Here is a 24,651-nt window from a genome sequence, read left to right on the forward strand (position 1 = left end):
AGGTGCAGCCGGTGATGCGTCGGCACGCAGGGGGGGGGGGGCCACTCCGCCGGAGTCGCACCAAGTCGCGGGCGCAGTCCAGTTGGCTGAAGATCCGGAGGCGGCCAGCATTGCCACGTCCGAGTGGACTCCCAGCGGGGGGACTGGCGAGCTAAATGTGGCGGCTCAAGGGGTCCGGAGCTGGCTTCAAGCTCAGGCCGCCCTGCTGCAGCAGTTCACCCAGGAGTTCCTGTCGACGCGAGCCGCCATCCGGGTGAGTCCTTCATTCTTGGCCGTTTTGATCTCTTGATTTCTTCTGTGGGGGCGCGTCAGCGCACCCACTGGGTGTAGTCCCCGAGATTCGGGCCGACTGCTGCGCAGTCGGGTCGAATCTTTCTTGACGACCACCTCATCTTTGCTTCTTGTCTGAATCTTTCAGGAATATCATAACCTCCGTGCTGCCGCCTTCAACTCCCAGGCTTGGGATTTGAGTCGGAGGACCGACGACCTGGCCGACAGCCGAAGTAAGTGCTTGATTTTGTCTGTCTCCTGTGGGGGCGCGTCAGCGCACCCACTGGGTGTAGTCCCCGAGATTCGGGCCGACTACTGCGCAGACGGGTCGGATCTTTCTTGACGACTTTTTCCTTATTGGTTTGTCTTTTTCTTTGTCTTCAGGGGCCAACGCCGACTTGAGGAAGGAGCTCGGCGAAGCGCAGGCCGCCCTTCATACCAAGGACGCCGAGTACGCTGTCTTGGTCCAGGAGCGTGACTGTCTGGCCAAGAAGCTGGCTGACCAGGAGAAGATCCACAAGGAGGCCCTGCAGCAAGCGCAGGATAGCGAGGCCGCCCTGAAGGCAGAGTATGAGACCGAGGCGGCAAGCGGGGCTGAGACCCGGCGAGCACTTGATGAGGGCTTCGGCCGCATCGAGGACTTGATCGACGGTAAGCCGCCTTCCTCGCTCCTTTCCTGCCCCTTGGCGTCTGGTTCTTGTTCTGACTTGTGTTGCTGCCTATTTCCCTGCGCAGACTACTTTCCCGGCTACTCCGCCTTTGCCGCCCAAAGCATCGAAGCCCATCGCGAGGCGCGCCGTCAGACGGGGGCCAACATCGCGCCGGATGCGAACCGGACGCTTGAGCAGCAGCTCTTGGCTGTCCAGGCACGGTTGCAGCCGGCTCATCGGATGCTTCGCCAGCTCCAACGTGACGGGGCGCAAGTGTTGGCCGCCCTCTAGCCCGGCGAGACGATCCCCCGCACCCCAAGCTGGACTACCGACTGGTTGGAGGTCGCAGTCGGTCGCTTTGAGGCTTGGAAGGCGTCGGTGGCCCGCCTCGGAGCCGGGCGGGCGTTGGAGTTCATTCGGGCTTGGTACCCAGGGCTGAGCCTGGACCAGCTGCGCACTTGGCGGATGGAGGCCGATGCGGAGCTGGAGGAGGTGAGGCCGGCCATCGCCCAGCGTGCTTCGACGATCGCCGAGTGCACCGACATCAGCATTTTTGCACCCGAAATCGATGATGACGGTGTTGCCCAGCCGGAGGAGTGGTTCGGGATGAACCCGGCGGTGGGCGAGGACTCGATAGAGGAGATCGCCTCCAGCGACGAGGGTGAGGATGACGAAGAGGAGGACGGCGAAGACGTCGAGCCGGCTGGTGGAAAAACCGGCCGACCTCAGGCCGACCGTGCCTCCAGCAACGAGGCGCGTGGAAGCGCGCCTTCTGCGGGAGGCGGTGACCAAGCCGAGGTTCGCCAGCCGGCCGCTCCTTCAGCCGGCACAACCGTCTCCGCCAACCAGCCCGGCTCATCGATCGCTCCGCCGGCTTGACCTGCCGTCCTTATTTTTCGTGCTTGTTGTCTTTTGAACAATCTTCATTAAGTTTTCGCAGTTCCACCCACTGGGGGTGTATCCAAAATATGTTGAATGCTGGCCTCTCGGAGGTCTTTTATGTAAATATTATTATCTGCATGTTTGGTTTCCATTCGCGTATGCTTTTTATCCTTAGGCTTTTTCCTTTGCCGCCTTCCCTCTTTGGGGAGGCAAGTACTTGAGCTTTCTTGGATTGAAGTGAAGTGAATGGAAACCGGCCGGCCGTCTACTCTGGTAGCCATTCGGTGGTGGGAGAAAAACCGGCTTTTGTTATATTAGTCCGTTAATCCCTAGCCGTTTTTCGTGTGGGCGCCCGTTCCTGCCTTTAACTCTTGCCAGTCGGACAGCCGGTTCTTCGAACTGCGACTTTTGGCAAGAGAAAGCTTGGGAGCCGGCACACTACTTGTCTGACTGCGGGTAGGACTTCTAATATAACTCCAGTCGGCCAGTCCACGGGCCGACTAGTCGAACCCGGTGCCGGACGGAACAAGTAAATGAAATGACAAAGTCATAAGCATGATACTTTTCATTCATAGATAAGAGATGGCAGTCCCCGAGCCCTCCTCGGGGGGCCTATTGTCTCGTACTTAATACAAAAGTTAGCGTGATACATACTGCATTTCAACTGTAAAATCTTCGAAGGAGGTTGGCGTTCCATGGTCGTTCCGACTCCTTGCCGGAGTCGTCTCTCTTGCGTGCCTTCGGCTTCTGTGCGTCGATCAGGTAGTAGGAGTCGTTGCCTAGAGCTCTGCTGATGACGAAGGGGCCTTCCCAAGGGGCCGAGAGCTTGTGCTGGCCGGCTGTTCGCTGGATCAGCCGGAGCACAAGATCGCCCTCTTGAAAAGATCTTGGCCTGACCTTCCGGCTATGGTAGCGGCACAAACCCTGCTGGTAGATGGCAGCCCGACTGAGGGCTAACAACTGGCTTTCTTCCAGCAGGTCTACGCCGTCATCTCGTGCTTCCTTGGCCTTCGCTTCTGTGTACATGGTTACTCGAGGCGAGTCGAACTCGATGTCAGTTGGGATGACCGCCTTGGCACCATACACAAGGAAGAAAGGGGTGAAGCTGGTTGACTTGTTTGGTGTAGTGCGCAGACTCCAGAGGACAGCCGGCAGCTCATCGAGCGAACAGCCGGCTGAACGCTCCAGAGGTACGACCAGTCGAGGCTTGATGCCAGAGAGGATGAGGCCGTTGGCTCGCTCGACCTGGCCGTTTGACTGCGGGTGGGCGACGGACGCTAAGTCCAGCCGAATACCTTGGGCTGCGCAGAAACGTGCCAAGGCTCCTTTGGCAAAATTCATGCCATTGTTGGTGATGATGCTATGTGGCACGCCGTACCGAGTTGTTATGTCTGCGATGAATGTCACAGTAGTCGGCCCATTCAGCTTCTTGATCGGCTTTGCCTCAATCCACTTGGTGAATTTGTCCATGGCGACAAGCAAATGCGTCATGCCGCCGCGCGCCGTCTTGAATGGGCCCACCATGTCCAGTCCCCAAACAGCGAAGGGCCGGGTGAGGGGAATGGTCTTGAGTGCCGAAGCCGGCATGTGTTGCTTGGAGCTGAAAAGTTGGCACCCTTTGCAATATTTAACTAATTCCTTGGCGTCATCCAAGGCAGTCGGCCAAAAGAAACCATGGCGGAAGGCTTTGGCGACGAGTGATCTTGAGGCCGCATGGTGGCCGCATTCTCCTTGGTGAATGTCTCTGAGGATTGCAATGCCCTTCTCTTGCTCGACGCATCGCTGGAGAACTCTAGTGACACTGCGCTTGGCGAGCTCTCTGTTGACGATTGTGTATGCTCCGGCTCGGCATTGGACTTGTCTTGCCTCTGCTTCGTCAGCCGGCAGATCTTGGTTTACTAGGAAGTTGACGATGGACTGAGCCCATGATGGAGCCGTGACTTCTCCCACTGCCAATGTGGCTACTGCCACCAGGGTGGGCGGGCTGGGTGGTGAAATGCTGGAGTCGGCCGCCGGCTGTTGTGCTGGTGCAGTCCCCGGGCCGGCTACTGCAGTCCCCGAGCCGGGTGTGGCAGTCCCCGAGCCGGCTACTGAAGTCCCGGAGTCGCCTGCTTGGTTCTTCGAGCCGGACCCGGCTGCGTCGGGGTCATGCAGTATGAAGATGGAATCGGACTCTGGAGACGGCTTGATAGATGGCTTGAGGAGGCGTTGTAGAGCGACACCGGTTGGAATTGCTTGCCGAGTGGAGCCTATTCGAGCCAGGGCATCGACTGGCTCGTTGTCGGCTCGCGGTACATGGAGGAACTCGCATCCTTCAAAGTATCCGCTGAGTTGTTGAACCAGGAAGCGGTAGCTCGCCATATTTGCATCCTTGGCATCCCAGTCGCCGGATGATTGCTGGACCACCAAGTCCGAGTCGCCATAGCATAGGATCCGGCGAATGCCGAGTTCCTTGGCAAGCCGGAGCCCGTGTATGAGCGCCTCGTACTCGGCCACGTTGTTGGAGGCGGCAAAGTGAATTTGCAGCGTGTATCTGAGCTTGTCGCCTTTAGGAGAGGTAAGGACGATGCCGGCTCCCAAGCCGGTGCGCATCTTGGACCCGTCAAAGTGCATGCGCCAATGGGTGGAGTCAGGAGCCGGCGGCAGGTACTGGGTCTCGGCCCAGTCGACGAGGAAGTCGGCCAGTGCTTGGGACTTGATGGCGGTGCGGGGCTGGTAGAAGATCGTGTAAGGGGCCAGCTCAATGGCCCATTTCACCACCCGGCCGGATGCGTCCCGGCTGCCTATGATCTCGGCCAGCGGGGCGGTGCATACGACCGTGACGGGGTGCTCTTGAAAGTAGGGCTTCAGCTTCTTGGCGGTGAAGTCCATGCTGTAACACATCTTCTGGTAGTGCGGGTAGTTCTGCTTTGAAGTGGACAGCACCTCGCTCAAATAATACACCGGCCTCTGGACCGGCTGGGCTCGGCCTTCTTCTGGGCGTTGGACTACGATGACGGTGCTGACCACCCGGCTGGTTGCGGCAATGTAAAGGAGCATGGGCTCTTTCTCAGTCGGCGCCGCCAGGACGGGCGGCGTGGCCAGCATCTTCTTCAGCTCGTGAAAAGCTTGGTCGGCCTGGTCGTTCCACTCGAAGTGAGTGCTCTTCTTCATGAGGCGGTAGAGGGGGAGAGCCTTCTCTCCGAGCCGGCTGATGAAGCGGTTTAAGGAGGCCAATCATCCGGTGAACTTTTGGATGTCTCGAAGCTTGGTGGGGATCGCCATTCTCTCGATGGCCTTGATCTTCACTGGGTTGCATTCGATGCCGCGTTCGGAGACCAGGAAGCCTAGGAGCTGGCCGGCTGGCACTCCGAACATGCATTTCTCGGGGTTGAGCTTGATTTGGAACCGGCGTAGGTTCTCAAACATTTCCTTGAGGTCTCCCAGCAAAGTGCCGTGCTTCTCCGTCTTCACCACAATGTCGTCCACGTAGACGTGGGCGTTTCTGCCGAGTTGCTTGAGGAGGCACTTCTGCATGCAACGCTGAAATGTGGCACCGGCATTTCTTAAGCCGAATGTCATAGTCAGGTAGCAGAAGGCTCCAAATGGCGTGATGAAGGCGGTCTTCAGGCGGTCGTCCGGATCTAGCTTTATCTGGTGATATCCTGAGTAAGCATCCAAGAAACTCAACAGCTCACATCCGACCGTGGAGTCTATCACTTGGTCAATCCTTGGCAGGGCAAAGGGATCTTTGGGGCAAGCCTTGTTGAGGCTTGTGTAGTCTATACACATGCGCCACTTGTTATTCTTCTTTAGCACAAGGACCGGGTTGGCGAGCCACTCTAGAAAGAAAACTTCCATAATGAAGCCGGCTGCCAGAAGCCGGGCTATCTCCTCTCCCACAATCCTGCGTTTCTCCTCCGACAGTCGGCGAAGGGGTTGTTTGACTGGCTTTGCGTCTTCTCGGACGTGTAGTTTGTGCTCGGCGAATTTCCTCGGAACACCCGGCATGTCCTTGGGGGACCACGCAAAGATGTCCCGATTCTCACGGAGGAAATCGGCGAGCTCGCCTTCCTATTTGTTGTTCAGGCTTGCCCCGATGACAGCAAACCTCTCTGGATGCTCGGGGTCAAGAGGTATCTTCTTCGTCTCCTTGGCCGGCTGGAAGGATCCTTGAGCATCGTGCTCCTTGGGGTCGGGGGACACGGCCGACTGCTTGCCGGCTATGGCCACGACTTGGTCCAACATCTTCTTTTCTTCGGCAATCACAAGGGACTCGGCCAGCCGGCTGCTGGCTGCCGCGGACTCAGAGGACTTCTTGTAATCGCCGACCACGGTGATGACGCCTTTGGTGCTTGGTATCTTCATCTTGAGGTATGCATAGTGGGGAACTGCCATGAATTTGGCCAAGGCAGGTCGGCCAAGCAATGCATGGTAAGGGCTCTCCAGGTCCACCACTTCAAACCAGATCGCTTCCTGGCGGAAATGCTCCTTGTCCCCAAAAAGTACATCAATCTTGATTTTGCCAATGGGGGCGCAGGACAGGCCGGGTACGATGCCATGGAACACTGTTCGAGTAGGCATGAGCTGCTTCGTCTTGACATTTAGCTTCTCCAAGGTGTCACGGTACAGGATATTGATGCTGGTCCCGCCGTCTATCAGCACGCGGGAGAAGTGGGCAGCGCGTCTGTCCGTCGCGAGGGTGGCTTCCAGGACCAGCGCATAAGAGCCGGGGGACGGCATCACCTCTGGATGGTCGGCCCGGCTCCAGCTGATGGGCTTTTCTGACCAATGCATGTGTCCGGCGGGGTTAGCAGCAACCACACTGACTTCCTGGTGCTCTCGGTGTTTGTTGCGCCGGTCTTCGGGCTGGCTTGTAAAGACGATGTAGGTTGCTTGCTTGTCGGGGAATTCGTCGTGCACGGCTCCGACTGCGGGCCGAGCGGCCGGAGGGGCGGAGGCGGAGGCGGCAGGCCGGCAGGCGGAGGCGGCGCGAGCCCCTCGCCTTTGGAGATTCGGGTGAGCCAATGGCACTTTCGGGTTGTGTGGTTGGACGGCTTCGCGCCGTTGTGGAACTTGCACGGGGCGTCGAGAGTTTGCTCGTAGGAGAAGGCCGGCTGCCAAGCCGGCCGGCCGTCCTTGGGTTTCTTGGGCGCGGGCCGCCCTTCAGGCGGCACGTCTTCAACTGTGGCCACCTGCCGACTAGCGGGAGGCGGCGCGGGGCCCTTGCGCTTGTGGTCGTTCGGGTGTGTGCGTCGGCCGGAATCCCCAGCCGGCGTCTTGGGCGCCGGGTTCAGTACTTTTCCGGACGCGTCTACCCGAAGCTCGGTCTTCATTGAGGAGTCGGCGGTGGCATATTTGTTCGCTATGTCCAGAAGCTCGTCGAGGGTAGCCGGCTCGTCGCAGAGAAGCTTGTGCTTGAGGAGGGTGCCTTCTCGGCACCTGGCTGTGAAGTATTCTATGGCTTGCACCTCGTGCACCCCCTCGCAAGAATTGTGGAGCTCGGCCCAATGCGTGAGGTAGTCGCGAGTGGACTCGGCCGGGCCCTGTACGCACAGGGAGAGCTGCCTGGGCTTGGGGGCCCGCTTGAAGGTGCTCGTGAAGTTGCGGATGAAAGCTTCGGTGAAATCTAGCCAGCTGTTGATGCTGAGAGGCTTGAGGCTGTTGAGCCAGGTCTGCGCCGTGCCTTGCAGCATGAGGGGCACGTACTTCACGGCAACGCGCCGGTTGCCGTTGGCTATGCTGACCGCCATGGAGTAGTCGATCAACCAATCTTCCGGCTTCACGGAGCCGTTGTACTTGGGCGTGTCTCTTGGGAGCGAGAACCCTTTGGGGAAAGGCTCGTCGCGGATGCGGGGGCCAAAACAAGGTGGGCCGACATCGTCTTCTTCTTCCAGCGCCAGGGATCGTGCCAGGCGGTCGATCCGATGGCCGGCGTCGTACTCGCCGACTCCTTCGCGGCGACCTAGTTGGCCGCTGAGAGTCGGGTGTGCCACTGGCGGTGGGGTGGGATATCTCTCTCCACGGGGTCGAGGCGGAGGCGGGTTGCCCCGCCATTCCATGGCTCGGGGATGGCCGTCCGCGTCTCGCTCGATGGAGATTCGGGTCCGGCTTCGGCTGGCCGCCGGCTCTTTCTAGCGCCGCGCGCGGGCGTTGCACGTAGTCGGTGTCCGGGACGTCACGCCGTGATCTCGGCGCGGAGGAGGGCTTCCTGCGCGGGCGTCGGCTTCGTGCTGCTGTGCGGCTGCATCGATCAGCTGCTGGATGCGCCGGGTCATGTGGGGGAGGTCTTCGGCCTCCAAGCCGTCCAACTCGTCCACGGTCGCCTGGGCGGCGCGCAGGTTCTCGAGTGGAGTGGCGTAGACTGGGCGGTCGACTCCCAGCGTATCGGCGATGACGGCGCCGCGTTGCTTGACAAGGCCGGCCCGGCTTGGCCCGCCCGGGGCCGGCGTGCCGAAGGCGGCGCGGTCAGCTTTGCGCTGGTAGGCCTCTGTGAGGCGTCTCACGGAAGCCAGCCTCTGGCCCTCTGCAAGGAGGGCGAGGCAGCGTGCCTCCAGTGCTTCATCGTCGGCATTAGCCGGGAGGGGGGTGGACAAGTTGTGGGCCGCCACGTGCGGGACGTCGTGGGTGCTCTCGCCGGCCGGGCCGCCGTGGCCCATGACCATCACTTCGGTGGTGACGGTATCGCGGCCGTCGGTCCGAGGAAGCGGGTCATTGTAGATCACGACGTTGGTGGGGAAGGTGTCGAAGGAGGCCGTGTCGGAGTCGACAAGCATCGGGTTGGTGGAGCCAACCGACTCCAGATCCACAGCGGGCTCGCTGGAGACATGGAGCTGGCCGAGGAGGTTGGCGAGGTGATCGGTGCCCGCATCGGAGGCGAGCTCGTCGGAGATGAGGGTTTCGTCGGGGAGATCGGCGAGGCTGCTCGCCGCGCAGATGCTGGTGACGCCTTGCAGCGCGTCGTGGCAAGCGCCATCGGGCGTGCCGGGCTGGCTACGCTCGCTGGGGAGGAAGAGGGTTCCCGTCCAGAACAGGTCTCCGGACGACGGTGCACCTGGCCCCATGGTGGGCGCCAAATGTCGGGTGGTAGGTGCGACATATGCCAACGGGTGGCTTATCATTGTGGGAACCAGCAAGACGTCACCGGTGCCTGGAAACGGGATGATGCGAAGACATGCACGCCGGCGAATCTTACCCAGCTTCGGGGCTCTCCGTGGAGATAACACCCCTACTGCTGCTCTGCGGGGTCTCCGCATGATCACTAGATCAACAAGTAGTTACACAATGCTCCTTGAGATGTTCGGTGGGGGGAGGAAGAAGGGCACGACTAGCTTGTTTCTTCCCCTTGTGTGGTGTCTAAACTTAGCTGAGGGTCCAACCCTTTGCATGGGTGCCCCGGGGGGTCTATATAGGCCTACCCCCCGGGGGTACAATGGTAATCTGACAGGGCGCAGGGCCCAGCCGTCTGTGACTGCGCTCGCCGGCTTCCGCGCCGACTGCTGGGGCCTGCCGGCTAGTGGGCCCCGCCGGCTGCCAACTCCTTGGCAACAGGCAGGCCCCACTGCCAAGGGTCTTGTCGATGGCTGGTTACTGTTGCCTCAACCTGATGACGAGGGCTTCGTCGAGGTAAGCGTGGCTACAGTGCCGCCGTCCGGCGGGCGATTACTGTAGCCTTACCACGTCTTGTCTCCTTAATGGGGCGTCTTCTTCAAGGGGGGAAGCGAGCCGGCTGCGGGGAGCCGGCCCCGTCTCGGGCCGACTGGGGGAGGCCGGGCCGCCTTCGGGTGTCTCTCTGCCCGAAGGGGCCCGCCGCCCGTGGGCCGTACTGGTAGCCCGTCGTGGATGACATCAGGGTCAACATGGCAACAGTGTCGCGCCGGACGGGTCATGGCCACTCTGTACGACGTACTGTGCCAGGCGTGCTCCGGGATTCGGGGGCGGCAGGCTTTACTGTAGCCACGCCCCGTCTCATCGCTACTAGGTGGATGCAAACTTTGAGGGTATGGTCTCGACCGCTCTATGGGAGCCGGCTTCTCGGAGTCGGCCTTCTCGCGGCCGGCTTCTCGAAGTCGGCCCTCCCATGGCTTTCTTCATGAGGGCTAAAGTCGGGCCGCCTTCCGAAAGCCAGCCTAGGTGACAGCCGGCAAGGGGAAGGAGGCCCCATGTCTTGGATTCCTGAGAGCCGGACGGGCTCGTAATTTTTTCAGAAGGGCCAGGGGAAGCCAACTAGGCTACCCATGGCTATTTACTCCGACAGAGTTTCTCTCGAAAGAAGTGAGTGGGAGGAAAGTAGAACTTGATGAGGTAACTGTACCTGCTCCCTTATTGGAAAGTAGTTCATTACAGAAACCGGTTTCTGTGACACCTGCACCAATTAGTGAGGAAGTTAATGATGATGATCATGGAACTTCAGATCAAGTTGTTATTGAACCTCGTAGATCAACCAGAGTAAGATCCACACCAGAGTGGTATGGTAATCCTGTTCTGGAAGTCATGCTACTGGATCATGATGAAACTACAAACTATGAAGAAGCGATGGTGAGCCCAGATTTCGCAAAATGGCTTGAAGCCATGAAATCTGAGATGGGATCCATGTATGAGAACAAAGTGTGGACTTTGGTTGACTTGCCCGATGATCGGCAAGCAATTGAGAATAAATGGATCTTCAAGAAGAAGACTGACGCTGACGGTAATATTACTGTCTACAAAGCTCGACTTGTTGCGAAAGGTTTTCGACAAGTTCAAGGGATTGACTACGATGAGACCTTCTCACCCCTAGCGATGCTTAAGTCTGTCCGAATCATGTTAGCGATTGCCGCATTTTATGATTATGAAATTTGGCAGATGGATGTCAAAACTGCATTCCTGAATGGATTTCTGGAAGAAGAGTTGTATATGATGCAACCGGAAGGTTTTGTCGACCCAAAGGGAGCTAACAAAGTGTGCAAGCTTCAGCGATCCATTTATGGACTGGTGCAAGCCTCTCGGAGTTGGAATAAACGCTTTGATAGTGTGATCAAAGCATTTGGTTTTGTACAGACTTTTGGAGAAGCCTGTATTTACAAGAAAGTGAGTGGGAGCTCTGTAGCATTTCTGATATTATATGTGGATGACATATTACTGATTGGAAATGATATAGAATTTCTGGATAGTGTCGGGGATATACCCCGCAGCGTAAACCGGCCAGAAGTATAACCCGGCCGGACTAGGCGTTTCATTGGTAACCCGCTAGAGGATTGGTGACTTACGTGTCTGGCGGTTCACTGGTATGACGATTCACGAGCCTGAAGACTCATTGGTGACCCGGCGCGTGTTCCAGATGGATGACAAGGCCCAAGGCCCAGCAGGCTGATTTATGTTAGTGGTGGGCCGGTTTAAGAGGAAAGGCATGAGGAACATTTATCTTACAAGGAGTTAAGACCTGGACTTGTATCCGGTTTGTATTAGAAGGTAGACTAGTCCTAATCTTAATAGGACTCCACATGTAACCCGCCCCTTCAACATATATAAGGAGGGGCAGGGCTCCCCCAAAAGGGACAAGATTCACAAGTTCCGCAAGTTGGACAATTTAGGTTTAGACAATAGCTCTCGAGATAGAGCACTCTTGTAACCGTGATCATCATCCTCAATATCAATGAAGCAGGATGTAGGCTTTTACCTCCACCGTGAGGGGCCGAACCTGGGTAAAACATCGCGTCTCTCGTCCCGCTCAACCCCTCTCAAACTACCACATAGATGCGTTGGCCTCGCGACTAAGACCTAACACCTAGGACATATGCCGTGACAATTCCACGACAGTTGGCGCCCACCGTGGGGCTTGCGCACGGTGGTGTTGAGTTCTTGGAGGGATCTTTCTTAGGGATCGAGGAGCTCGCAATTTTCGGGATGAAGAAGAACCGGTACGAGATGATGACGCGGGATTTACTTTTGATCTGGGAGTACAAGATTTGAGTTGAAGAAAAATTAGGGTTGCATGATGTGCGCCGCTGTGATCGAACGATCCGTCGAAACCGGATCAACTTTCACTGTCACCAATACGGACAGAAGTTTTCCGGTATGATACTTAATATACGGCAGCTATGTCGCTTCAAGTTGTATCCTCGTTCTTATCTTATGGAAGGAAACTATGCCTGAATAAAAAAAGTTGCATTGAGGGCGGCTGTGTGAGTAAAAGCAATCAAATGTTGAAATTGCTCATAATGGCGATAAAAAGACCAAAAGTAGCAGCCCTCGACCTGGATTGGCACGGGGTTCAAAAAAAAAGGAACCACGACAGAAGTGGATGAGGCCACGGACTTAATCTCTGCCTCCGTCTTCGTCTTGGAGCCGCCACCGCCGGACACGCTTCCGGTTGCTGCTCGACCGCGGCCCCGCCGTGCCGGTGCCTCTCCAACTTGTTACCGTGGCTACAGCCCCGCCATGTCACTTTGCTGCTGGCCTCGATGCTGGAGTCGCCTCTCCCTTTGCCTGTTGCTCCGCCCGGCCACGCATCGTTGAACCACCAGGTTCCCCGAGCCGTGCGTGCCCTCTGCTCCGGATTGTTCTGCGCTGAGTCGCCTCGTCGTATGATTCCTTTACTGCAAGCCAGCCTCAGCTCCAGTCGCCGCCTCAAGTCGCCTCCGCTGTGAGCCGCCTTTGCCGACCTCACACCCGAGTCAACATTGTTCTTGCTGCCAAAGCCGCCCTGGCCTCGACTCCGAGCCGCCGCCCGTCCGAGCGCGCCTCGCCTAGCCATCCGAGTCGCATCAAGCCAGCCCCGCCCTTGCTTCTAGTCGACGCCTCAAGTCGCCATCACCGCGACCTCCCCCGCCGCGTCGAGCCGCTGTGGCCAGCTTTAAGCCACCCAGCCTCGTGGCCGCCTCAATTGTGGCCTCACGTCTCCGCCTTGAGCGTAGCCCTGCCGCCTCGCTGTTGCGGTGAGCCGTCGTCGCCCTCGTGCTTTGTCTCCGCTGAGAACAGTGTCAAACTTGCCTGTCCGAGCCGTGGTCTTCGCTTAAGTCGTTGGGTCTCTACACTTCGTTCAGCCCACAGTCGCGGTTCCACCCTGCGCCGTTTGGCCGCCGCCGTTGCCTCGCGTGTCAAGCATCGCCGGTCTACCGTTTGCCTCTACTCGTCCGGCCGCCAAGCCATCCGACTCTTTTTCCGTTCTGCCACTGTGGCTGCTGTATGCACGGTCACAAGGGCGAGGGCAGGAAGTTCAATAAACGGGTTTTCCAATCTACGGATATTCTTAATCATGTTATCAAAAACAAAGGGCTGTTAGACAGACATATTAACAGAGATAAGTGGTTACTACTACTGCTGCTCATGCGATACATGCCGAGTACCAGAGGAGGAAAAGTGTCAATTACTGGTCTCCCAAAAATAATTGATAATGACATACTACTGATGTATAAGACATTTGGAGTGGGCACTACAGTGGAGGCAGCACAACGAGCTATCAACTCTGCATATATGGAGGCAAATTCTACATTTCATAGGATCAGCTAAGTGAAGCTAATGGGAAGAAGTAGTGGATTTCTCAAAATACATGCTTCCTTGACAAACGGGCAAGATGATTTTCGCCTGGTACATAAGGTCAAATTGTTCAAAATGTACGGTGTACAATTCACCCTTGATGGACAAGACAGAATTCTTCGGCACCTTGAGCGCTCGGTATAGACCAAGAGAGTTGCTACATGTTTGCGCTGGATCAGCCACAATGTTAGCAGTTTATCCATGGATGCTATATACGGATCATTCATCATCCGAACATATCAGGGCAATTATTTATGACAAAAAGTGATATTATACCACGGAGATGGAGGCACGCCAACATCTTTCGGCCCAGGTGGTCGTCGTTATTCAACGAACAACCGCACTGGCTTACAACGTCGTGGCCGTCTCTCACGACCGCACCGGTTTACAACGCCACGGCCGACTCCCCCGTCCACACCGGTTTAAAACGCCGTGGCCGAAAAATCTGTCAGCACCCGCGGCCGACTCGGCCGCGATTGTTTTCAGTTTCACCACAGTGATCATCAACTCCACGGTGATAATTGCTGACCTGACGCATCAAGTGAAATCCATCCAGCATATTTTTATAAATTATATATTGCTTTCTTTAAAAGAGCAATTACTCCAGTTTGCAAGTTGTCCCATGCAGGATTCAAACCGGTCTATATCACAGTTAATTATGAAGAATCTCAAGCCAACTCCTCAAGTCGCCTTGAGACTCGGGGGCTACAATGATATGACGCAGCAAAGGTTGCCGGCTTTTCAGTGAAGTCAAGAACCCCAGGACGCTGGAGGGAAAGATAACCCGGTCCCGGAGGCTACTGCCATATGGATGAAAATTTAAGGGCCGTCAGAAAATTTCCGGTTCAAAATGAAGAATGCCGGTTTAAAATCCGGTTCAAGGGAAATTTGTTCTCCCATGAAGCTCTGAAGCTCTCAAATCCGGTTTAAGAATTTCCGGTTCAAAAAGGAATTAACTTCTCGCAAGTTTGAGTTGAAAGGCCGTCAGAAAATTTCCGGCTGAAAATGAAGATTCCGGTTTAGAAATCCGGTTCAAGGGAAAGATATCTCCCACAAAGCTTTGAAGCTCTCAATACCCGGTTCAAAATCCTGGTTCAAGAAGAATTTATCTCTTGCAAAAAGTTAAAGGTGGCCGAAGAGGACCTGCTGCCATGATGTGCAGTTCAAACATGGGTATCCTGCCTTATTGGCTTATCATATTATTGATCACTTGGGGGCTTGGTCGTATCTGAACCATAGCTACACCTCTTGATCGGAGCAATGCCACAGCATCACTTGGGGGCTTGGTCGTATCCGAACCACAGCTACACCTCTTGATCGGCACAATGCCACAACATCACTTGGGGGCTTGGTCGTATCCGAACCATAGCTACACCTCTTGATCGGCGCAATGCCACAACATCACTTGGGGGCTTGGTCGTATCCTAACCTTAGCTACACCTATTGATCGGCGCAATGCCACAGCATCACTTGGGGGCTTGGTCGTATCCGAACCATAGCTACACCTCTTGATCGGCGTAATGCCACAGCATCACTTGGGGGCTTGGTCGTATCCGAACCATAGTCACACCTCTTGATCGGCTCAAAGCCAAATCAATCCGGGGCCAAAGAGGGTGTTGTAAAACAACAACTCAAACATAGGCACCCACTGAGCACAGCTCAAAACGTTACTTGGGGATTCTTTGCTATCAAAATGAACTTAGAATCTACACTTGTAATGGGCTATCAAGCCATGGCTTGGAAGCCTGGTGTATACACCTAAAACCCCGGGTTATCCTGCCTCTTTAAGTAAGTCACTCCATCCAGGTAAACCTGGTATGACCCATCGAACGTTTCACAAGTCAATCCCATGGACCCTGAACTTGTTAAAGTTAAATCGGTGATTGGTTAAAGATTGAGGTCCATCTTAAAAAGGCTTTGCAAAATGGTTTAACTCAGCGGCCTGACAGCCCATGAAAAGCCTCGATTTAGGGCCTGGCAGCCCATGAAAAGCCTTTCATATTTCTTTTTTATTTTGCGGTTTTAACCTATTTTGATCAGGGATTTATGAATATTTTCTGATAAACCGGCGTTTATTGACCCGACTTGGCTTTTAACTACAAGTTGTCAGTACATGATCAGTTATAATCCGGTGCTTATTGACCCAGTGTGGTTTTGACTACAAGTCGCCAGTATTATATATGGATAATCCGGTGTTTATTACAACCCGGTACGGTTTTATCATAAACCGGCACAATATGGAAGGAGTTATCAGTACTCAAGATTGGGGTTATCACCTTTACTACAATAAAGTTGGCCAACCAATGATGTGATTTAATGTCACAGGTATGATATATTTCATATTTGATTATTCTTAAGTGCAGCCTTGGTTATCAACCCATGTTATATGTTGGGCATTATGACCTGTTCGACGGTAAACCGCCAGGACACTTTAAACTTGCTGTATGTAGAAACAGGTTGAATAAAGCATAATTATAAATCACCGGTGTTTATTAACTCGGCCCGGCTTTAAGACGATAAGTCGCCAGTGTATGATGAGAAATTATCCGGTGTTTGTTAACCCGGCCTGGCTTTGGACTATAAGTCACCAGTATATATTTGGATTGCGCCATTGGAATCATGCGCTTATAAATCGTTGGGTATATTCTTCAAATCTTTAATAGTCAACATGGCTGGATTTTTATTATGGTTATCAATAACCAGTACTATGATTGAGGTTTTCAAAGTCCCTTTAGCGCAATGGCTATTATTTTATCAATGGATATAATTTATTCTACAATGGAAGGAATAGTCCCGAGTCGCTGCAGGCTTACGACCCGACACTTGGGGGCTACATTATTCAAAGTTGAGATTATATCAAATATGCAAGTCTCATGTCGCTGCAGGCATGCACCATGATACTTGGGGGCTAATGCAAAGTCATTTTTTGCTCATCTTATTGAAGACCCGACTCATCATATCATAATGAGCCAGCCCTTGGGGGCTACCAATTGCTCCTATCAAACATTCAAGGTATACAAGCCTTAATCCATTATATTAAAGGGTTCATTGCTCAGTTGGTAAAGCACAAAGCTCTTAACCTTGTGGACGTGGGTTCAAGCCCTACGATGGAAGCTACATTATAATATGTTATTTCCATTGAAGTATATATCAAGTCCCGGTTCAGTATTATCTTACTAGGCCCTTGGGGGCTACACATCACTGCTAAAATCTACATGATTATATTTACAAAGTCCCTGCTCATTATTGCATAATGACCCGGCCCTTGGGGGCTACACTGGTTGAAGTTTTTTACGAGCATAAGGCAATTACAAGTCCCAGGTTGCTGCAAGCATGACAACCCGGCACTTGGGGGCTACATATGTGGGATATTCAGTTTTGACTAATGATTGAGATGAACAATCTAGATTTCTTCAAGGTTGCAGCATTTATATTGAGACAAGTCTTAAGCTATCACTATGTTCTCCTCTTAAGACTTGGGGGCTACAGGTAATATGGATACGAGGGAGAGAAATCTTCAAAATTCTTAGCTTTGACCCGGCGTTGGCAACAATCATGACCCGGAGTATATAACAGTCATGACCTAGAATCAAAAGTTTTCATAACTCGGCAATTTTGGATAAATCGGCAAGTTTTTTAAGCCGGTTGAGTATCAGTTGAATATTTAAAGACCGATATTTTTGTCAAGTCAGAGCATTGAAGGCCGATTCAAATGGATTCTTTATTTACAATATTTCTTCTAGAAGAAAATTAATTATGAAGCTGGTCTAATGACCCGGATTTTCTAGAAGAAGGAAATGACAAGGACTTAAGGATGTTCAGGTGCCGGTTTACAAGAATTCTTAACCCGGAGCACAACCTGTCAATTTTGTTCTTATGTTTATTTTGCAGTATAAGTTTACCATGGATAAATCCAAACTAAACTTGGGGGCTAATGTCGGGGATATACCCCACGGCGTAAACCGACCGGAAGTATAACTCGGCCGGACTAGGCATTTCATTGGTAACCCGCCAGAAGATAGCGGTTCACTGGTATGACGATTCATGAGCCTGAAGACTCATTGGTGACTCGGCGCGTGTTCCAGATGGATGACAAGGCCCAAGGCCCAGCAGGCCGGTTTATGTTAGTGGTGGGCCGGTTTAAGAGGAAAGGCGTGAGGAACATTTATCTTACAAGGAGTTAAGACCTGGACTTGTATCCGGTTTGTATTAGAAGGTAGACTAGTCCTAATCTTAATAGGACTCCACATGTAACCCGCCCCTTCAACATATATAAGGAGGGGCAGGGCTCCCCCAAAAGGGACAAGATTCACAAGTTCCACATGTTGGACAATTTAGGTTTAGACAATAGCTCTCGAGACAGAGCACTCCTGTAACCGTGATCATCATCATCAATTTCAATGAAGCAGGATGTAGGCTTTTACCTCCACCATGAGGGGCCGAACTTGGGTAAAACATCGCGTCTCTCGTCCCGCTCGACCCCTCTCAAGCTACCACATAGATGCGTTGGCCTCGCGACTAAGTCCTGACACCTAGGACATCTGCCGTGACAATTCCACGACAGATAGCACAAAGGGATACTTGAATAAGAGTTTTTCAATGAAAGACCTCCGTGAAGCTGCTTACATATTGGGCATTAAGATCTATAGAGATAGATCAAGACGCTTAATTGGACTTCCACAAAGCACATACCTTGACAAAGTTTTGAAGAAGTTCAAAATGGATCAAGCAAAGAAAGGGTTCGTGTCTGTGTTACAAGGTGTGAAGTTGAGTAAGACTCAATGCCCGACCACTGCAGAAGATAGAGAGAAAATGAAAGATGTTCCCTATGCTTCAGCCATAGGCTCTATCATGTATGCAATGCTGTGTACCAGACCTGATGTGTGCCTTGCTATAAGTCTAGCAGGGAGGTACCAAAGTAATCCAGGAGTGGATCACTGGACAGCGGTCAAGAACATCCTGAAGTACCTGAAAAGGACTAAGGATATGTTTCTCGTTTATGGAGGTGACAAAGAGCTCATCGTAAATGGTTACGTTGATGCAAGCTTTGACACTGATCTGGACGATTCTAAATCGCAAACCGGATACGTGTTTACATTGAACGGTGGAGCTGTCAGTTGGTGCAGTTCTAAACAAAGCGTCGTGGCGGGATCTACGTGTGAAGCGGAGTACATAGATGCTTCAGAAGCAGCAAATGAAGGAGTCTGGATGAAGGAGTTCATATCCAATCTAGGTGTCATACCTAGTGCATCGGGTCCAATGAAAATCTATTGTGACAATACTAGAGCAATTGCCTTAGCAAAGGAATCCAGATTTCACAAGAGAACCAAGCACATCAAGAGACACTTCAATTCCATCCGGGATCTAGTCCAGGTGGGAGACATAGAAATTTGCAAGATACATACGGATCTGAATGTTGCAGACCCATTGACTAAGCCTCTTCCACGAGCAAAACATGATCATCACCAAGGCTCCATGGGTGTTAGAATCATTACTATGTAATCTAGATTATTGACTCTAGTGCAAGTGGGAGACTGAAGGAAATATTCCCTAGAGGCGATAATAAAGTTATTATTAATTTCCTTATATCATGATAAATGTTTATTATTCATGCTAGAATTGTATTAACCGGAAACATAATACATGTGTGAATACATAGACAAACAGAGTGTCACTAGTATGCCTCTACTTGACTAGTTCGTTGATCAAAGATGGTTAAGTTTCCTAGCCATTGACATGGGTTGTCATTTGATTAACGGGATCACATCATTAGGAGAATGATGTGATTGACTTGACCCATGTTAGCTTAGCACTCGATCGTTTAGTATGTTGCTATTGCTTTCTTCATGACTTATACATGTTCCTATGACTATGAGATTATGCAACTCCCGTTTACCGGAGGAACACTTTGTGTGCTACCAAACGTCACAAGTAACTGGGTGATTATAAAGGTGCTCTACAAGTGTCTCTGAAGGTACTTGTTGGGTTGGCGTATTTCGAGATTAGGATTTGTCACTCCGATTATCGGAGAGGTATCTCTGGGCCCTCTCGGTAATGCACATCACTTAAGCCTTTCAAGCATTGGAACTAATGAGTTAGTTGCGAGATGATGTATTACAAAACGAGTAAAGAGACTTTCCGGTAACGAGATTGAACTAGGTATTAAGATACCGATGATCAAATCTCGGGCAAGTAACATACCGATGACAAAGGGAACAATGTATGTTGTTATGCCGTCTGACCGATAAAGATCTTCGTAGAATATGTAGGAGCCAATATGGGCATCCAGGTCCGGCTATTGGTTATTGACCAGAGAGGTGTCTCGGTCATGTCTACATAGTTCCCGAACCCGTAGGGTCCACACACTTAACGTTCGTTGAAGATATAGTACTATATGAGTTATGTATGTTGGTGACTGAATGTTGTTCGGAGTCCGGGATGAGATCAAGGACATGACGAGGAATTCCGGAATGGTCCAGAGATAAAGTTTGATATATGGGATAATAGTGTTTGGTCACCGGAAGGGTTCCGGAATTCACCGGAAGGGGTTCCGGATGTTTCACGAAATGTTTGGGTACGAGAACACTTTATTTGGGCCAAAGGGGAAAGCCCACAAGGTTTTTGGAAAGCGCAAAAGGAAGTTTTGCGGAGTCCAGGGGCGTCTGGGTCCAGACGTCGGGAACCCTGGCATCTGGCCCTAGAGTCCGAGAAGGACTCTTGCCTTTCGGGTGAAACCGACTTTGTGGAGGCTTTTACTCCAAGTTTAGACCCCAAGGCTCAACATATAAATAGAGGGGTAGGGCTAGCACCCAAGACACATCGAGAAACACCAAGCCGTGTGCCGGCAACCCCGTCTCCTCTAGTTTATCCTCTGTCATAGTTTTCATAGTGCTTAGGCGAATCCCTGCAAAGATTGTTCTTCACCAACACCGTCACCACGCCGTCGTGCTGCCGGAACTCATCTACTACTTCGCCCCTCTTGCTGGATCAAGAAGGCGAGGACATCACCGAGCCGAACATGTGCAGAACTCGGAGGTGTCGTGCTTTCGGTGCTTATATCGGTCGGATCGTGAAGACGTACGACTACATCAACCGCGTTTATATAACGCTTCCGCTTACGATCTGAGAGGGTACGTAGACAACTCTCTCCCCTCTCGTTGCTATGCATCACCATGATCTTGCGTGTGCGTAGGATTTTTTTTGAAATTACTACGTTCCCCAACATTTATCATACTAACCTATCTCACGAAGTTCCGTTAAGTTTTGTGTGATTGAAGTTTTCAAGCTTTGGGTGAGATAACGATATGAGGAGAATAAGGAGTGGAAAAGCCCTAATCTTGGGGATGCCCAAGGCACCCCAAGGTAATATTCAAGGAAGACTCAAGCGCCTAAGCTTGGGGATGCCCCGGAAGGCATCCCCTCTTTCGTCTTCAAAACTATCGGTATACCTTACTCGGAGCTATATTTTTATTCGTCACATGATATGTGTTTTGCTTGGAGCGTATTTTCAATTTTACTTGTTGTTTGAATAAAATCATTGGATCTGAAATCTTAAATGAAAAAGAATCCTCCCATGGCTAGTTAATTATTTGACTACTCAGTGTCCTTCACTCATATCTTTTTGGGGTAGTTTGCCATTACTCACGTGCTTCACATATATCCTATGAGTAAATGGTTGAATGAATTGAATATCATAAATCTCAATTTATATATGTTTCATATCCTTATACCATGGGGAGTAATGACTTCACATAGAATAAGTATAGTTAGTAAACTTATTGAAAGTTAGCAAACGTAGAATTGGTCACTTGAACAATTCATGAAAGAATATTGAAGGAAGAGAGATTTCACATATAAATATACTATCTTGGACATCTTTTGTAATTGTGAGCACTCATTAAAATATGACATGCTAAAAGGTTGATGTCGGACAAGGAAGACAACGTAATGGGTTATGTTTTCTTATATCCGAAATAAAGTATATTGTCTCGGATCATCCAACATGTTGAGCTTGCTTTTCCTCCTCATGCTAGCCAAATTCTTTGCACCAAGTAGAGATACTACTTGTGCTTCCAAACATTCCTTGAACCAGTATTGCCATGAGAGTCCACCATACCTACCTATGGGTTGAGTAAGATCCTTCAAGTAAGTTGTCATCGGTGCATGCAATAAAAATTGCCCTCTAAATATGTATGATCTACTAATGTGGAGAAAATAAGCTTTATACGATCTTGTGTTGTGGAAGAAATAAAAGCGATGGACTGCATAATAAAGGTCCATATCACAAGTGGCAATATAAAGTGATGTTCTTTTGCATTAAGATTTTGTGCATCCAACCATAAGAGCGCATGACAACTTCTGCTTCCCTCCGCAAAGGTCCTATCTTTTACTTTTATCTTCTACCTTATGCAAGAGTCATGGTGATCTTTGCCTTTCCGTTTTACATTTTATCCTTTGGCAAGCAAATTGTGTTGGAAAGATCCTGATATATATATACCCAATTGGATGTAAGTAATCATGAACTATTATTGTTGACATTACCCTTGAGGTAAAAGGTTGGGAGGCGAATCTATAAGCCCCTATCTTTCTCTGTGTCCGATTAAAACTTTGAACCCATAAATATCACGTGAGTGTTAGCAATTTGATACGTCTCCAACGTATCTACTTTTCCAAACACTTTTGCCCTTGTTTGGACTCTAACTTGCATGATTTGAATGGAACTAACCCGGACTGACGTTGTTTTCAGCAGAATTACCATGGTGTTATTTATGTGCAGGAGCAAACGTTCTCGGAATGACCTGAAACTTCACGGAACCACTTTTCAGAAAATAAGAAAAATACCTGCAAAAAATGAAGGCCAGGGGGCCCACCACCTCTCCACGAGGGTGGGGGGCGCGCCTGCCCCCCTAGGGCGCGCCCCCTACCTCGTGGGCCCCCTGTTGCCTCTCTGACTCCAACTCCAACTCCATATATTGAGTTTCGGGGAGAGAAAAATCAAAGAGAAGAAATGATCACGTTTTACGATACGGAGCCGCCGCCAAGCCCTAAAACCTCTCGGGAGGGCTGATCTGGAGTCCGTTCGAGGCTCCGGAGAGGGGAATCCGTCACCATCATCATCATCAACCATCATCCATCACCAATTTCATGATGCTCACTGCCGTGCGTGAGTAATTCCATCATAGGCCTGCTGGACGGTGATGGGTTCGATGGGATCTATCATGTAATCGAGTTAGTTTTGTTAGGGTTTGATCCCTAGTGTCCACTATGTTCTGAGATTGATGTTGCTATGACTTTGCTATGCTTAATGCTTGTCACTAGGGCCCGAGTGCCATGATTTCAGAACTGAACCTATTATGTTTTCATCAATATATGAGTGTTCTTGATCCTATCTTGCAAGTCCATAGTCACCTATTATGTGTAATGATCCGTTAACCCCGAAGTGACAATAATCGGGATACTTACCGGTGATGACCGTAGTTTGAGGAGTTCATGTATTCACTATGTGTTAATGCTTTGTTCCGGTTCTCTATTAAAAGGAGGCCTTAATATCCCTTAGTTTTCGTAAGGACCCCGCTGCCATGGGAGGGTAGGAAAAAAGATGCCATGCAAGTTCTTTTCCATAAACACATATGACTATGTTCGGAATACATGCCTACATTATATCAGTGAACTAGAGCTAGTTCTGTGTCACCCTAGGTTATGACCGTTACATGATGAATCGCATCCGGCATAATTCTCCATCACTGATCCATTGCCTACGAGCTTTCCATATATTGTTTTCGCTTATTTACTCTCCCGTTGCTATTGCTATCATCACTACAAAATACCAAAAACATTACTTTTACTACTGTTACCTTTTGTTACCGTTATCACTACTATCATATTACTTTGCTACTAAATACTTTGCTGCAGATATTAAGTTTCCAGGTGTGGTTGAATTGACAACTCAGCTGCTAATACTTGAGAGTATTCTTTGGCTCCCCTTGTGTCGAATCATTAAATTTGGGTTGAATACTCTACCCTCGAAAACTGTTGCGATCCCCTATACTTGTGGGTTATCAAGACTATTTTCTGCCGCCGTTGCCGGGGAGCATAGCTCTATTCTTTGAGTCACTTGGGATATATATATATATATATATATATATATATATATATCTGCTTATCATTATGAAGAACTTGAGAGATCTGAAAACCAAGATCTATCCCTCAACTACGATGGGAGGTAAGGAACTGCCATCTAGCTCTGCACATGATTCACCTTTTGTTATGAGTAAGTTTGCGACACCTACACCTGCTTCTGCTATTCGTTCTGATATGTCGCATGTTATTGATGATGCCACTTCTGCTATGCATGATACTTATGATGAAACTACCTCTATGCCTGATACTACCGTGCCACTTAGTGATTTCCTTGATGAACAAATTGCTAGGGCTAGAGAAATTGAAAATATTGAATCTGATGATACTGGTGAAAGTGATGATGAAGAATCACTTGTTATTCCTAAGGGTTATGTTTTTGATCAAGAAGCTTCTTTTGCTATTCTAGCTTGCAAAAATAGAAATGAACTCAAAAGGTTATTAGCTAAATGCAGTAAGCAATCTCTAAATGCTAGAATGAAACCTAACCCCGCTTTTGCAACTTCGCCTATCTTTGTTACTGATAAGGATTATGAATTCTCTGTTGATCCTGATATAATTACTTTGGTTGAATCTGATCCTTTTCATGGTTATGAATCTGAAACTGTTGTGGCACATCTTACTAAATTGAATGATATAGCCACCCTGTTCACTAAAGATGAGAGAACTCATTACTTTTACATCCTCAAAATATTTCCGTTCTCATTAAAGGGTGATGCTAAGATATGGTTTAATTCTCTTGATCCTGGTTGTGTGCGCAGTCCCCAGGATATGAATTATTACTTCTTTTTTTGCGGGAAATCTTTCGATCTATTCATCTTCAATCATGGTAGTACAACGAATAACAAAAATAATAAAAATTACATCCAGATCCGTAGACCGCCTAGCGACGACTACAAGCACTGAAGCGAGCCGAAGGCGCACCACCGTCATCGCCCCTCCATCGTCAGAGTCAGGCACAACTTGTTGTAGTAGACAGTCGAGAAGTCATCGTGCTAAGGCCCCATAGGACCTGCGCACCAGAACAACAATCACCGCAGATGAAGAATAACATAGACTGGAAGGATCCAATCCGAAGACACATGAACGTAGACGAACACCAACGAGATCCGAGAAAATCCACCATAGATAGATCCGCCGGAGACACACCTCCACACGCCCACCAACGATGCTAGGCGCACCACTGGAACGGGGGCTAGGCGGGGAGACCTTTATT

The sequence above is a fragment of the Triticum aestivum genome, chromosome 4A (assembly GCF_018294505.1).
Source record: "Triticum aestivum cultivar Chinese Spring chromosome 4A, IWGSC CS RefSeq v2.1, whole genome shotgun sequence".
Taxonomy (NCBI): Eukaryota; Viridiplantae; Streptophyta; class Magnoliopsida; order Poales; family Poaceae; genus Triticum; species Triticum aestivum.